The 17,590-nt window shown below is 35.9% G+C and overlaps 1 pseudogene; it reads right to left on the bottom strand.

The window, feature by feature from the left end:
* Positions 1-1,687: 1,687 nt before the first annotated feature.
* LOC137223398 (E3 ubiquitin-protein ligase makorin-1 pseudogene) lies at positions 1,688-4,780 on the bottom strand (annotated as a pseudogene).
* Positions 4,781-17,590: the final 12,810 nt, after the last annotated feature.

Below are 17,590 nucleotides of genomic sequence, written 5' to 3'. Positions count from 1 at the left end.
AGGAAATAATTGAAATCAGTTTAACACTGATCTTTTCAATGACTGAACTTCTAAAGTAATATTCTACTTACATGGCAGTATATTTGAGAACAAGCCCTCAGGGCTGCCAGACTCAGGATTTAATTCCAGCTTCAGTGCTTACTAGCTGCAGGATCTTGAAAAATTTCCTCATATGCTCTAAACCTCAGTTTCCTCATCTCTGAGATGGGAATGCTAGTAATGCATATTTCCTAGGGTGGTTTCTAGGTTTAAATTATTTAATAAAATTAAGTACTTAGCTGAGTGCCTGGCACAGATTTCAATATCAATGAATTTATATAGTGTATTGCTTTTGTGAAATGATATGATGCATGACCCACATCAGATGAGTAGTAGTATCAACAATATAAAATAATAGTGATCTTTTATTGAGTTTATAATATGTGCTGAGAAAATCTCAGTACTTTATATAAGTTAAATTTTTTCAACAAATCTAGAGGGAGATGAATAAAGTGGTGCTTAGAGAGCCCACTTCATAACTGGAGTGAAGTCTTAAGACTAGGAAAAAACCTAACCCATGGCTAATGCTTAAGAGAGACCTGATCCTTAAGAATTGTAGATGGCAATTAGTATGCTTATTGTTAGCAAGAACAAGTGCTAGGTTCTCCCTTAAATTATCATTTTAAGTCTTTGAAACTGCAGCGGCTTTATTTGTAAGTAAAGCAAACCCAGGTCAGGTTTGGAGACACTGAGCACACTAATCGGCCTCTGATGTTAAAACCACAATTGCAAGCATATGTGCCTTGTACATTTCTGCTAGGGTTTTGGACATGTGCCACAGGCTAGCACTTTGCCTTGACATTGCTGCTCTGCAGACAGATGGCAAATTCCTTGCTGATTTTCAATTAAGTGCATTTTTTTCAGAAGCATTTAAAGTATTAAGCATCCAGAAATTTCGGACACATGCACGTGAATCCTTATGGAGGCAGGAAAATAAATTTCTGATAGTTTAGACTAAAGTTGACATAGATATTTACTGAAATGGTGACATTTTTCCTCTAGGTTTTCACAATCAATTTCTCATTGTTTCTTTCACTTAGGCTGGGTTTTAGCAAAGGCAGCTCTGATCCATAGTGTAGTTTTTATCTGACTAACCTAACTCTGGTTTCATAGCTTCAAACTGGCTGATGAAAAATTTATTTAAATATTGTGCCTCATACTTCAAAAGGAACATGTGTGTTTCCTTCAACAGTACATTTTAAAATAAAAAGACATGCACTGTTAACTTTGGAAGTTAATACTTTATTTGATTTTAACCAAAGATTGTATCTTTGTATACAAAGTACACGAATTTCTATACAATAACTATATAAGTAGGAATAATGGGAAAATTAAGAATGCTTCCTCAATATCATATACTAAGTAAATCTTTATGTCTACCAGCTTTATTATTTTTCCTTTCAGTCATCTTTACTGATAAGAATGGATCATAAAATGTTCACACCATAAGGGGGCTTCAAGGTTATTGAGTTGAGTATCTTTCTTTCACAGGTTCAAAAAATAAAGGCCAAGAACGTTCAAGAAGTTTCCAAAATGACACAGATAATGGAAGAATTTAAACCTTGATCTGATTAAGGTTAAGTGCTATTTCCATCACACATGTATTGTCCTTACTGATTGTCAATTATGTAAACAACATTATGGTGTATTATTTTTTTTTTGGGGGTTTTTAAAATTGTTTTATTTGGGAAAAGTGCGTCTTACAAAAGGGCAGCTGCAAAATACAGAGACCTCTGCAACAATTACTTGTTTTTGCTTAACGTGAAAGAATGAGTGGTATCCAAGGAATCAAAGCAGTAGATGGACAAATCAGGGGCATCTCCAAGTTATTTTCAGGAAATAGAGCAACAAAACGCAAATTTATAATTTCTGATCAAGGAATTCTTCTAACAATTTAACTTTAGCTTATCTCGTGGATTACCACCTCTCCGTCCCCTTTTAGTGGAAAAGCATGACTTACTACTGCAAACCAATTACTCCACTACAGGAAACACCTTAGAACATAGTTTTGAATCACACCTGTCTAGCTGCAAAGCTCAGGGATGGAATGAGGCAAATACCCACAAAAACGAACAGAAAAACCCGACAACAAAACCCCTCAAATGAGGACAAAGGTTTGTCAAAAAGTGCCTGGACTAGAAAGTCTAGGAGATCATAAAACATTAAATACAACTGTGTAACTGAGACCCAGTTTGTGTTAATACATGAGACAACCAGATAGTTTGAACTTCTATGGCTAAGCCCATTTCCCTATTTATAGAGACAGAGCTAGCCCTGCTCTATTAACAGCTACCAATGTACTGCTTTGTCCTTTAAGATCTATTTGCCACACGAGGCTGAAACCACTAAACTTGAGTTTTTCCACTAAGGCTACAGACACTGCATCTATGCAGGGATGAGAAGCTTGTTACACACTCACACGTACCAAGTCTATCAGCCCTTGGGAGTCAACTTCCAACTCTGCATTTATTTTATTCCACTATATCTTTATATGTGTTCTTTCACAATTTTCCTATCAGGCTAAACACAGTAAAAATCTCAACACAGTCGCACCTGGTTCTGGTTACCCAGCAGTAGTACTTGTGTGCAATTAAACAAGAGACCAAAACCACAGAACAAGTGCACAGGGTGGGGATTACAGGGCAGGGAACAGATATAAAAACACAGATGTGCAGAATTCACCAGAAACCTCAAGCATCTGCCTAAGTCTATAGCAGAAGGCTACATGCCACAGTTCAGATCCTTCACCTATCACCCCAATTCTTGGACCCCACAGCAGGGCCAATGCTGTTACTTTTGAACCTGGGGTCCTCAAAAGTGAGTACTGCAAATCCAGAAATGCTACCCTTGAACTGTGTGAATCTGGCTGAAAACAGATGACGCAACAAACGTACACTCTAACTGTCTGACAGTTAAATTCATGTTACAAAAAAAACTAACTTTAAGATTTATTTTTGTAACTTTTTGAAACAGAGAAAACAACATACTCCTTGGAGAAAGGTGAGGAATTGAGAAGACAGGCCCTGGGTAAAACTTATTACGACAGCACCTGGAGTTGAGAGGCCTGCCTAGAAGAGAACCACGGGCGCTGCCGCCACGAGCGGGGACGGCTGCCGTCTGAGGCTCAGCAGACCAGTTCACACGCCCCGCAAAGCTGCTATAGATCCAAGTCATAAAAATCTTCCAGCTCATCGTGAAACAAGTCCCACTCGTCTTCAGAGTCCGTCAGGTCGTCGTCCCCACCTGCAGCCAAAAGCATAAGCAACATCTCGCCCAGCTCGAAGGTGACAACCTCTTCGTCGTCGTTGTCGAAGGGGTTGCCGTGCTCTCTTTCCTCAATGAGCTCCCAGAAGTGGTTCCTTCGTTGGGCCCGGTATCTGCTTGATGTTCCCACTTTCTGTCTCTGTGGCTCCTCCCTACGGCCATCAGGGTACGCATGCTTGTAAAAACAGTTCCCTCCAAATGGACAGCTCCCGCGTCCTTCATCAAAATACCTGCACGCCTTGTTGCTCATTGCCTCCTTGTATTTCTGAATGAGTTTCTGCTTCTCTTCTTTCTCCTCCACCCAGTACTCACTTGGAATGACAAAGTTAGATGTGATGCGGCATTCTGGGCAGGACTTTATGATCTTGCTCTCAAATTGCTTAGCACTCCTCCACTTGCGAATACACTTGAGACAGTAGGTGTGGTTGCAGTTGGAGAGGATACCGAAGCGGCGCTCGCTGGGGTTGGCTTTTTCATAGACCACCTCCATGCAGATCCCACACACCATGTCCTTGCTGCGCTGCACGGCAAACAAGAGCTCCATGTCCTTCTCATGGGCCTCGATGCAAGATTTTATATGTTGTGATGTTTGGGCAGCATCCATTGGATGGAGGACCTGCAGCCCACACATATCACACGAGTCTCCGTGGAGATACACACAGTTCTCCCCATATCGGCACTCTCCCACCGCAGCATAGGGGCAGAGCTGCTTCTTTGTTTCCACTGCAGTTTGCTCCTTCTCTGATTCTTCCTTGGTCACTGAGCCCTGCAGGGGTGCTTCAGTGGAGGAAGGCGCAGTACGGCCACAGTAGGGCTGCCCAGGAACAAACTCAATGGCGTTCACCCAGTCTTCTGAACCTGCTCCTACAGTTGAAAAGTTTGAATTTCTTGACTCAGCTTCACACATATTCATTTCAACAATCGGTCCAACTACTGATGAGAGACTTGAGGAAGCAGCAAGGGGTGACTTTGCAGTTAGATCTGTAGCAGTTGCTTCTTCCTGTTTCAATGGCTTGCTGTGTTCATATCTGCAGCGGTCTCTGTAAATACAGTACCCTCGCTGAAAATACTTGCACACTACACCATGTGGACTGTCAGAGAGGTCATGTGAGTATCGACAGTTATCTCCTTCCTTACAAACCCCATGCATGAAATACCTGCAGGTGACCTGTTTAGTCCAGCCGCCGCTGCTGCCATCGCTGCCGCCTCCCCCGCCCCCCGCCCCCAGGGACGGGGAGGTGACTGTGGGGGTAGGGGTGGGGGAGGCCACTGCCGCCGCTGCCGCTCGTGCTCCTGATGTTGTGGCTGTTGTTCCGGGAGCTGCAGCCTCCGCCATTACTGTTTATCCCACACAGCAATGGCGCCGGAACTTCCGGGATCACATAATTCCGGTCCGGCTGCGGGGAGGAGAAGGCGGCAAGGCGAGGGGTGGAGAAGGACACTGAGGCGCCAGCTCGTTCCCCTCTGCCCCGCGTCGCGTCTCGGTGTATTATAATATTAGGGCCACCTCATAATTTATTGTCTTCCACAGACTATAAAACATAGTAACATTCTGTACCTCTATTTACTAGAAATAATTGGGTAAAAAAGAAATGAGAGCAGATAATTCAGGAGGAGATATAAATCAAACCTGTGCAGAACTGAATGTGGAAGTATGTATGTTCACACCCACACACCCACATACACAGTCACTCAATAAACATTTTTATATGTACAAGGACTGTACAAATACACACACAAGTGCTCCTGAAAAATTATGAGTGGGTTGTGAAAGAATTTTTGGTGTAAAAATTACTAGGATATCTACAATACTAATATTTATTTAAGATCCATTAGTGTTGACCCTTCTCAGTTGAAGAATGTTTTATTGTGGAAAGAGATTTTGCTACTGACCAAGATGGAAGGTAAAAAATTACTCAATAGGGGCAGACCTGTAATGCAGGCATGCTTCAGTGCCCTCAGTTCTAATATCAGATCCTTCTCAAATCCTAACTTATGGTATTCTTGCTCCATTTCTATCCTCAAGTTACTACAATATGTACCATTACCATTAATCTATTAGTTGTGTTGTCAAAAATTTTGGAAAAAGTTTTAATTTATTTTGAAATATTTCAGATATATAAAAGGTATAAAGAATATAAAAATACTCTATCTCCACTATTAACAAATAAAACTTAGAGTTAAATCTTTACTGATTGTATTCCTCTTCCACACAGAGGTGCTTAAAATTCTGAATTTGTATTTTTTATCCTCTTGCATTTCTTTATACTTTACTAAATATATCTGCACTCTGAACCACTGTGAACAAACTAGAACTACTCTTATCAAAATAATGAGTCAAAAATATTTTTTATGTAAAAATAAAGGAAGATATTTGGTAAAAAACATGCATTTTATAAATAGTAATCATATAAACTTTCACTTAATTTTGCATCTATTTATAAACATATCTCCCTATATTTTTCCTAGTTTAGATCTACTTCATGTGCCTGACTAAACAATGCATCATATTTTATTTAATAAAAACTCTACTCCCTGCTTGCATTCATTAATAGATAGAATCATGTGAACTTGTTTCTATGACCTAGCAACAATGAGCAATGTACCCAATTACTGTCTTTATTATTTCGGATCTCTCAGAAGGGGATATTATTGTTTCCTCCTGTCTCCTAACATCTGACATTGTGCCATAGCATCTAAGAGCTTTATTTACCAAGATGCACATTACTTCTCATTGTTTGGATTTCTGTGTGTGTGTGTGCATGTGTGCATGTGTTTGCATGTTGTTGCCATTCACACCAGTTGTTCATTCTCCATTCTTGCTGCTGACATTTTATCACTACCTGGAAGGAATATGAATATTTCTTTTAAATCTCAACCATCTGATCTCTCTATTGTACAATGTAATATATAGAATGATATCTGCTCACCAATAGCTTTTGCTCCTTGGATATCTTTTACCTGAGACTCACAACTTCTGATATATTGATATATGAAATAATATATGTTGAATGAACCACTTAAAGCTTTAACACAAAGATCTTCGTAAGGTATGAGAGACTGTTTGAATATAACCTTATTAATCTGGGTTGCTGCTGTTTCTCTTGCTCTGCTTTTGTCACAAAAAGCAGTTGTTGTGCATTCCTGTGTTACAAAAGCACATCTATGCATAGAGTAAAATGAACAATTAAAGTCGTTAAGTATTCTGTGTAAAAATAGGAAACCATAATAATCCAAGGAAGAAGAAAGAATACCACTGAATAGTTGATTCTAAAAACCCTAAGGAGATTTCCCATTAGAATTAAATAATATAAAATCCAGTTACCTCTAACCCTTATCAAAAGTCCCATTCTCTTGTGAGAGCAAAAACAATCACATCAGACACATATATTGAGGAAATGTAATGAAGAGCAATGAAACTTAATTGAAGTGCTCTTGGCCATTAGGGTCAGGCCTTCTGTGGATTAGAGGCACAAGCTCTTAGGCCTCGTTCTTAGTATTGCTATTTAATGTCAGTTAATTATAGGTGAGTTCATGTTCTCCTGCTGCATTTAAATTAGTCAAAGTTATGTTTTGAAATGTGTAAATACAGATTCAACCTTGAGGAAATTTGCTAACAATATTAAATAATCAAATTTACAAGTAAGAAAGTTTACATTTTACTGGTCGTGATGGACACACTCAACAATTCTCATTACTATCTACATTTATGTTTAAATAAGAAATGAAGAGGCTAAATAGAGTTTACTAATTTATTTTGAAAAAATGTCATATTTTAATCAATGCTTTACTAAGAAAATAATTGCATTATATCAATAATCAGTTATTTCAATGGAATAAATTATATTTGCCTTCAACATGTCTGCATTTAAAATATTTCAAAGCCTCATAGGGGTAGGGGATTGAGGGGTACAAACTATTATGTATAAACTAAGCTACAAGGATATATTGTACAACACAGGAAATGTGGCCAGTATTTTATAATGACTATAAATGGAGTATAACCTTTAAAATTGTGAATCACTATATTGTACACCTGTAACTTATATAATGTTGGACATTAACTATACTTCAGTAAAAAAAAATATTTCAAAGCCTCATCATTTATCTTAAAGTTATGTGCATGCGTGCACACACACACACACACACACATGCACACACACTCAACAGATAGTATTTGTTTGGGCCCATATAGTAAAATTTGTTCTTTTTCCTTCATTTGAATCATTTTTTTTCTCTTCTTTGACCTGAAGTAATAGTTTTCCTCTTGATAATTCATCTAGTCATTCTAGTTGCTGGAGTTCCACAGGTGCCTCTATGAACAAGTAGGTGGAGATCAGAACTTCACACCAGCAGAGCAGGTGGACAGTGCATTCCTTCATTGCATCTCTCCACTGGGATATGACCTTGACCTTCATAAGCAGCACTCACTAGATATCTCTGAAGAAATGTAAAGTAAGATACACAATAACTGAGTAGAGGAGAAATGATAGAAGTAATGTGATATATGTAAAGAAATATGATAGTCATTTTTAAATGATACTATCCTTCAAACATTAAGAAAGGACAAGATGAAATTTAAAAAGTTATGAATTATTGACTTTTCTTATAATATATAATTGTAAAAAACAAAGTGGGTGTTTAATAGTTTTCAAATAACAACTCTGGACGTTTATTAATACTTTTCCCCAACCCACACACACACACACACACACACACACACACACACACATACACACACATATGGCATCACGCTGACTTTTCTTTGAAAAACAATACTTTGGTATCACTGCTGAATGTTTTTGAGGTAACTTATAAAGAGAAAGTTGAGTTATGTGTAATATTAATGTGATGAGTGACCATACATAAAAAATAAGATCAAGGAATTGATGTTATTCCACAGATATCTTTAGCATTGCCAAAGACCTTTCCTTTGCTTTTATACTTTTTAATTTTTATCAGTAATTTAAAGAACATTTCAATCAAGGTACAGATAACAAATATTTAAATCTCTGGGTGAAAGAATCATAATCCAAAATGATCCTGAGAGACTGGAGCACATGCTTAATATGATACATTTATATTCAAAGGGAGTAATTATATAGCCTTATTAGTAAAAGTTAATAGATGAGATCATAGAACACCTGAGATAACAATCATTTAAATAAGATATATAATTAATTTAATGAAATAAAATATAATAAAATCACAACATTCACCAATTGACAGTCTATTAGTTATAAAAGACAAATTTAAGCTAAGAACAGAATTTCTCTAAGTGAAAATTATTTTTATTGCATTTGAAATTTTTATTACCAAAAAGGGGGTTAATGTACTGAATGATGTATTTTCAGACATTAAAAATAATTTAGCCAAGGAAGACAAAAATGAAGGTGATAGTACAGATAAAGTTAGAAAGCAAAGAAACAGAAAACAAACATAATATAAAGAAAAAAAATAAATGCAATGTTTGTTCCATTAAAAAAATAAAATAAGATAGAAAAGATTGAGCAAGAAACAAAAAGGAATAGACACACATAAAATATAATATCAGTGATAATAAATCAGAAATATCTGCATGTGAAAATAAATATAATATTAACTTTTGAGGATTGTGATAAAACACCAAAGTTTCTAGAAAAATATAACTTGCATGTGAATCACAGAAAACCTGGATACCCCTATAAATTCTAAATGAACTGAAATATTCATAATAAAACTCACAAGGAAAACACATGGTCCAGGTGCTTGTTAAAGTGAAGTGCCACAAGATGTTCCTGGAACATATCATTCCAATGGTGGCCAAAGTTTTCAAGCAAATATATAAGAGGGAATACTCTCCAGCTCACTCAGTGGTACTAGATTACCTTCATACCAAAAAGAGATAGAAACTTTACCAAGGAGTATTATAGTCAATTTCTTCCTCAACAAAGAGCACAGTATCTTTAACAAACTACTAATGCTATATTCTAGTAGTATAAGTAATAGTTAATTCAAAATGAAAAGTTGATTTTATTTTGAGAATGAACAAGTGTACGTAAACAAATGAAATCTATAAATACTATTTAATGCATTAACAGAGTAAACATAATAAAAAATATACATGGCAGATTCAGAATATGTATTGTCAAAGTCTGATATGTCTTCCTAGTATTAAGAAAATCTTTAAAAACCTAGGAAACAAAGAAGGCTTCTGTAACATGATGAAGATTACCTACAAAACTTTTATTGCACAACATCAATCTTGAAAAATTGGGAAATCCTAGGACAATAATTTTAAAATAACAAATAATACAAAGATCTCAACAATCACAGTTTATCATAAACATTATACTCATATTCTTAATTAGCATAATGAAATAAGTAAAATAAATTAATGACATAAAGATTAGAAAAAACAAAAAAGAATCATAATTTTTCCAAGATAACATGATGGGTTGTTGTAGAAAACTCCAAAGACTCTGTAGGTACACTATTAGAAAATGGGCCAAAGAACTGAATACACATTTTTCCAAAGAAGAAATACAAATGGCCGACAGGAACATCAAAAAAATGCTCAACATCGCTAATCACCAGAGAAATCCAAATTAAAACCACAATATCACCTAACACCTGTCAAAATGGCTAACATGAAAAAGTATAAGAATAACAAATGTTGGTAGGGATACGGGGAAAAGGGAACTCTAGTACACTATTGATGGGACTGTGAATTGCTGAAGCCACTATGGAAAACTGTATGGAGGTTCCTCAAAAAATTAAAAATAGAATTACCACATGATCCAGGAATTCAACTGTTGGGTATATATCCAAAGAAATGAAAACACTAATTCAAAAAGACACATGCACTCCAGTGTTCATAGCAGCATTATTTACTGTAGCCAAGTTATGGAAGCAACCTACTTTCCCATAAACAGATGAATGGATAAAGAAGAAAAATACTGTATATTACCACTTATGTGTGGAATTTAAAAATAAAACAAATGAATGTATGTAACAAAACAGAAGCAGACTCACAGATATAGAGAACAAACTAGTGGTCACCAGTGGGGAGAGGAAAGGAGGGAGGAGTGAGATAGTGGTATGGAATAAAGAGACACTAACTGCTATGTATAAAATGAATAAGGAACAAGGGTATATTGTACAGCAAGCACAGGGAAATATATTGGGGAAGTTTTCAGTTACTATTTCTTCAAATAAGTTATCTATCTCTTCCTCGTCTACATAGTGTGCATGTTATTACACCTGATGTTGTTCTAGAGGTCTCTTAAATTACCTTCATTTTTAAAATACTTTTTTTCTTTTTTCTGTTCTGCTTAAGTGATTTCCTCTACACTGTCTTTCAATTTGCTGATCTGTTTCTCTATATAATCTAATCTACTGTTGGTTCCTTTAGTGTATTTTTAAAAATTTATTGTATTCTTCATCTTTGTTTGCTTCTTCTTTATATTTCAACTCTTTGTTAAAATCCTCACTGTGTTCATCCATTCTTCTCCCAAGTTCATTGAGCATGTTTATGATCACTACCATGAACATTTATCAGGTAGATTGCTTACCTCTATTTTGTTTAATTCTTCTTCTGGGTTTTGTCTTGTTCCTTTGTTTGAAACATATTCCATGTCTCTTCATTTTGTCTAATTCTTTGTGTTAATTTATTTGTATTAAGTAAGTCTGTTACATTTCCTGATCTTGGAGAAATGACTTTATGTAGGAGATGTTCTATGGGGCCCAGCAGCACACTCACCATTGGTCAACAGAGGTGCCCCCTATATGGGACTTGTGGACCTTTCTGTTGTGGCAGGGATGACCACTGTGGGCACACTAGTAGGCAGGGATGGCCCCTGGCCAATTTGGCAACGAGGCCCTGCCTCGTGCAATGGCTACCAGCCCACTTATGGGGTGAGTTCCTGGTACAACTGGCTGCAGGGCTCTGAGGATGGGGGTGGGGCTGGTCCTGGCCCACTGGTGAGTGGGTAAGCCTCTGGAGCTAATAGGCTAGAGGGAGGACTCCAAAATGAAACTCTCCAGCACCAGCATCTTCATGGCAGAATGAGTTCCCCCAAATGGCTGCTTCTGGCATCTATATCCCCAGGGGAGTCTCCATTGCTTCTTGCCTCTCCAGGAGTCTCTCCAAGAACAGCAAGTCAGTCTGACCCAGGTTCCTTTCACATTTCTGCCTCTGTGCTGGGCCTCAACGTGGGCGAGATTTTGTGCACCCTTTAAGAGTGGAGTCTCTGTTTCCTACAGCTCTCTAGCTCTCCCATACATGAGCCCCACTTGCCTTCAAAGCTATACATTCTGAAAGCTCATTTTTCCAGTGAAGGACCTCTGGGCTAGGGAGCCTGAAGTGGGGCTTGGATCCCTCACTTTCTTGGGAGAACCTCTGCAATTGTGATTATCCCCCGTTTTTGGGTCACCTACCAGGGGTGTTGGTCTTGACTATATTACATCTCCATCCCTCCTACCCATTTCCTTGTGGTTCCTTCTTTATATGTTTATTCGTGGAGAATCTTTTCTGCTAGTCTTCAGGTCATTCTCATAGACAGTTGCTTTGTAAATGGTTGTAATTTTGATGTGCTCTGGAAAGACGTGAGTTCAGGGTCTCTGTACTCTGCCATCTTGGTCATGCTTGAGACAGGTTAGTTTTGAGGATATGTGTATTTCACACAAATCCTAACCATAGTAATGACAGATTCAAACACTTGTGAGAGTAAATATTTAGTGTGGTAAATTAACACATTGTATAATGGCTGCCACAATATCTATGCAATCTTTGGACACATCTTCTCTGATAAGAAGTCAGACAAAGCAACAAGACATCTCAAAGAGTTAGTAGTATATTCCAGTGGGGATTCTGGGCCACATGGTATATGAATGTGATCCTGACCAAGCAGATAATATAAACTAGATAACCCATAGCTCAGAAATTTCTGGAAGAGTACTGCAATCTTTTTGAAGAAGGTGTACTGTTCCTACCTTCAGGACTTTGGGGACATAGACAAGAGTGCTATGTTTTGGTGTAGGATGATGATTCTTGGAATAAATCAAAATGACATTAAAGCAGTATAACCAGTCATCGGTGTACAATACAAAGATTATTAAAGTATGAAGTAAAAAACAAGGTACAATTTAGAGACTTACTGGGTATTATGCCGTTTAGTCACAAGAACGAATGAATACAAGACAAATTCAGTTATAAGAATAAATTCATTATTGATGACTGGAGCTAGAGAAAAAAGTAGGAACAGAGTTCTTAATATCATTTTACCCATCAGGGTCAGATGATCAAATAATGAATTAATTTTGTTTTGTAAAAGCATAAGGCTGAAGCTCAGTTCTTTTTGTCATTATATAAACTAGGGAGAATATACACCCACCAAAGCAGTTGAGTTACTCAGGCTATGGAAAGAAAGAAAATAGAGAGGCTACAATAAAGATGAAAGTTATTTTCATATTCATTAATGTCTTCCCATTTGCAAGCCTATAAGGAGTTCAGCTTCCTTCATTAAAGATGTTTGTAAGTAGTAAATAAAAGAATATTACCATAACTACAAAAAAAATAAGACAGCATTAGATACTTCTTTAACATACAGTCATTTGATGTTAAACAAAATCCTTTTAAAGCTTGTAACATATTGGACTGTCCTTAACATTGTATCTATTTCTGCATTAGTCTATGCTATGAGCTCTTTGGAGAAAGGCTATTGGAAAACAAGTAAGCATAAATAAGCATAAATTCATAATTAGATTTTGAAACTTCCTAAAGACTTTTTATTTTTACAAGCATAGAAAGAATACAGGAGAGAGCATCTCTTTTAAATACCATAAATCACTTGGGGTTTTTAATAATGTCTGTGAGAAAATAATTCAATTTAAGGTGCTAACATCTGAATAGAGTCATTTCAAGTTAATTTATATTTGAAGTGAGTAACAATGTTTCCATTTTTAAACTGTCACTATTTACTGCACTTTCCATGGTCTATGACATTCCACAATGCTTAAAATTTATCTTACCAGCTATGACATTCATAAAAATATAAATATTTACAATTTAGATAAGTCAATCTCTGTAATAAAACTAGTCAACAACAAGAGTTTTTATTCATTTCTATTGAATGAAAAGTAAACACAGGAATAGAAATAGCAAAATGTATCTGTTATGATAGAGAAAAGAGTTTAATAAAACTTAATCTTATTGAGAATTTTTCTTAGACTGATTAGTGAATCCATGTTCCTTCATTCGGTGATAAACTCCTTTTTCAGCTCACAGAAGGAAGCTAAATAATTTACCCAAATAAAGAATGTATTTTTGAGTTCAAAAAATAGTGCTTCAAAATAGCTTTCCTTAATTGAAGTGTTGTGCCTTCTAAAAGGGAATCATATTTCTGATACATTTTTTTCTTAAACAGGGATTTATGATAGTTTTTATTGACAAGACCATGCCAATTACTACATAATTTTTCTCCATAACCCAAAATGCATATATTGTTCCATAGTCTTCACATCCTCAATAACACATAAATATCATAGTATTTCATTAAGTATGTATGTTGTCCTGTGGATTCCTCTGTCTAGTCAATACTTTGATTAAATCAACTATAATTTCCTTGAGTAGAGGAACCTATATTTTTATTTCTTTTTCCCAGGTTTTATTTCAATTTGAGAAGATACAAATATGTAGTAAATTATTTTAAATATGTGAATAAAGAGAAGTATACATATATGAGTAAAGACAGAAGGAGGTAAATCATATTTTCCCACGTAGACCACATGTTATTGAAATGCATATCTCTTGGTTTCCTATATTGCTGCAAAAAACAGAAATAAAACCTATCTCAAATGAAAACATTTAATGACCTCCACTTTTTAAAGGAAATTATCATTTTTGATCCCTTTAAAGTAGTTTTATTCTTAACAAACATGTTGCTTAAATAAAATTAATTGATTTTCTAAATATGTGCTTTGTAATTAAAAGTGTATGTCTTGTTAATAATATAACCTAATTTATACTATAGTGAATGTGATTAAATTAATTATAAAATAATCAGGTTTAAACCTTTTTTATGTTCAATAACTGCATTGTCAGTCATTCCATAAGCCATTTATGCAAAAATATATAGTACATATTAAAATATATTTTAAATGCAACTCTATAGATTTTCTTAAGAGTGTACATGATTTAATTATCAGGTTTGAATAAAAGACAACATCATTTTTATTTTTAAATAAGTTAAACATGGTTTTCATATTTCTATTAATTTCAAAATACAATACTACTATATTTAAAAGTTCATTGATACTTGTAAGAAAATCAACAGTAAATCACCTTTTAATTACTTTCTACAAAGGCAATAAGCTCTTCATTAACTATGAGGTTATGGTGTATGTAAAGCACTATAGATTCATTTAAATTTTTATGAAATGTTAAATAGGCACACATAAAACTTTTATGACATTTCAACCAGAGTCAATATTTGCTTCTTTATCTCCCTAAGTAATGCAGCTCTATGGTAAATTAGTTTGCTCAGTAATACTTGAAGATAAACTGGGACTACACTAGAAATATTCATTGTGCAGCTACTGGCTTTGACAATCCAACTTTTAATCTATTGGTCTATCTTTGAACATCATTGTTCATAGTGAATTGAAAATGTATTTAGTGATCTTCTACTATGTACCAGGAATTATCTACCCAAAGAACTGAAGAAAGTTGGGGAATAAAAAAGACAAAATCTTTGTCATATTGAAGGCTAGATTTAGAGTGAGCAGAAACACACACACTCACATACACACTCATAAATACACAACCGAAAACAAAATAAATAAAGAAGCAAAATTCCTATAATGATATAATAGGGTTTGGGAAGTCAAGTAGTAGGTGGTCCCCATTAATGTGATGAAAGAAAGCTCTCAGGATGACATTTGAACTAACACACGAAAGATGAGAAGAAGACAGTCGTGCAAAGACGAAAGGGAGAAAGAAGAACATTGAAGAGGGAAAATGTAGGGCAGGAGTTCTAAAGCAAAAATGAGCCGGGCATATACAAGGAACAGAAAGAAGACCAGAGTGGCTGAAGCATAAGGAGACATAAGAGATGAGTTCAAAGAAGTTGGGGAATATAAGCTAACACAACCAAACTACTACTTGTGTAAACACAAATTTAAAGACTGTCTTTCACAGTTATATAGAAATACAAAGAGGTAAAATAATCTCAAATAGAAGCAAGATCATATTAATAGACTTGAACTAATATTTAGTAATAAATATACCCCTGCATGTGTAATGTCTCCACACAACAGACTTTTATTCCTCATTCAGGCATCCAGATCAGGCAGATGCAGGTTGGTGGAAGTGCTCTGTCCTGAGAGTAATTCAGTAGTAAGATGTCAGAGACATGTGTCCCCCAAGATTGCCCTTGGCAACAACTTTTGGCTGGCAGGGGAAAAAGGGCACAGAGGGTCATGAGTGGAAGACAATTTTTATGGGCCAGGGTAGGAGAGGCATCAGTTACTTACATTCACCTTAGTTGAATAGAACTCAATCACGTCTAACAAGAAGGGAGGCTGGCAAATACAATCTAGGAGGAAGTGGAAATGATGATGTTTTAATAGACCCTGCTACAGTGCTGTATTTCTAAATTTTGGAATCATATTACTCTTAACTATATCAGAGGTAATTTGTCTTCATCATTATTTTGGGAGTAGGCAGGACCTGGAATACTCTTTAATAAATTAGATATAAGCTGTTCTTAGGGGATACTTGCAGTTTATATAGCTTTTTAAAAAAAGGAAATACTTTAAGTATTTCTTATCTGATAACTATATAAGTACTATACATTTGGTGATAAACAGAGAATTACAAGCTTGGTAGAGAGATGTGGTTATTTTTGTTAAAAAATTATAACAACATTTATCTTGAAATCTGCATTATCAAGAAGAAATACGCACTGAAATGATTTCCCTGGAGTTTTGATGCTAACCTGATTAAATTTGCACGTACAAAAGAAATGTGTACTTAAAATAAAGCTTTAGGGCTTCCCTGGTGGCGCAGTGGTTGAGAGTTCGCCTGCCGATGCAGGGGACACGGGTCCGTGCCCCGGTCCGGGAAGATCCCACATGCAGCGGAGCAGCTGGGCCCGTGAGCCATGGCCGCTGAGCCTGCGCGTCCGGAGCCTGTGCTCCGGAACGGGACGAGGCCACAACAGTGAGAGGCTCAAGTACTGCAAAAAAAATAAAAATAAAAAAAAATAAAGCTTGACATGATCTTCAGCAAACACTCTGTACCACCTATGAGTCTAAATTGAACCAGCCATCAATTCTTGAGAAATTCAAATTCTTGATTGTATTTATTCATTATTTTATTTTTAATGCATATGAATGACCTTCCATCAGCATTTCAGAAAGTCAGTGCCTAGGCTTTCATCTGAGAACACATTATATTCTGTACTGTTCTTCAGTCCCAATAAATATACCGGATTAGAGAAATTATCTTGGTCAAATGCTTTGGATGGTATGCAATCTAGCCACTCCTGTAGGTATTTTCTGTCTGTCCCTAAAAGCCAGACCACACAGACATGAGCTTACTGAGCTTTATTTTAATATTAAGCCCTGGCCCTTGTGTAAAGAAGTTGCACTATCTAGCCATTTGAAATCTGTGACTTCATTATCTCTAGGAAGACTGTAGAAAGAACTATTATTCTGGGCTCTATTTTAGATAGAGTCCCAGGTGAAGTTTTAAGTTTGTTTTGTTTTGTTTGTTTTGTTTTTGGTAGAAGTATGCAAGTTATAACTTACTTCCCCTAAGGAATTAATGTTCTTTTCCTTTCAGATGATGGCAGTTCCACAAGTGACCATGTTTCATCCTATTGTTTTGACTGCTTTAAAGCTGAGTAAACAATCAGAAGCTCATTTATGGAATATTAATGTGGCCTTCCTTTCCTTCTTTCCTTAAGATATGGATATATACATATACACGTACATGTGTGTATATGGGTGAATATATATATATACATTTATATATATATAGTCTACTGATACTTTGTTTTGATTTATATTTCACCTTTTTACAGTATTGTTATTGTTACCCATCTCATTGCCTTTGGGGAAAGATGAATATCTGCACAAATAAAAATACATATAAAGATTCGCTGAAGCAATTGTTAAAGGTGATTGTTCAACAAGACTGCTTACAGTTTCTCCTCATTCCTCATGTCTGTGGGCAACAACACCACCTACATGATTGGGCACTTCAGGACTTACCTTGTTTCCATTAAAACTTATTTGAGGATTT

Source organism: Pseudorca crassidens, chromosome 4, assembly GCF_039906515.1.
Source record: "Pseudorca crassidens isolate mPseCra1 chromosome 4, mPseCra1.hap1, whole genome shotgun sequence".
In the NCBI taxonomy this organism is placed as follows: domain Eukaryota; kingdom Metazoa; phylum Chordata; class Mammalia; order Artiodactyla; family Delphinidae; genus Pseudorca; species Pseudorca crassidens.
The sequence above is the reverse complement of the archived record's forward strand: the minus strand, read 5'-3'. Positions and strand labels throughout refer to the sequence as shown.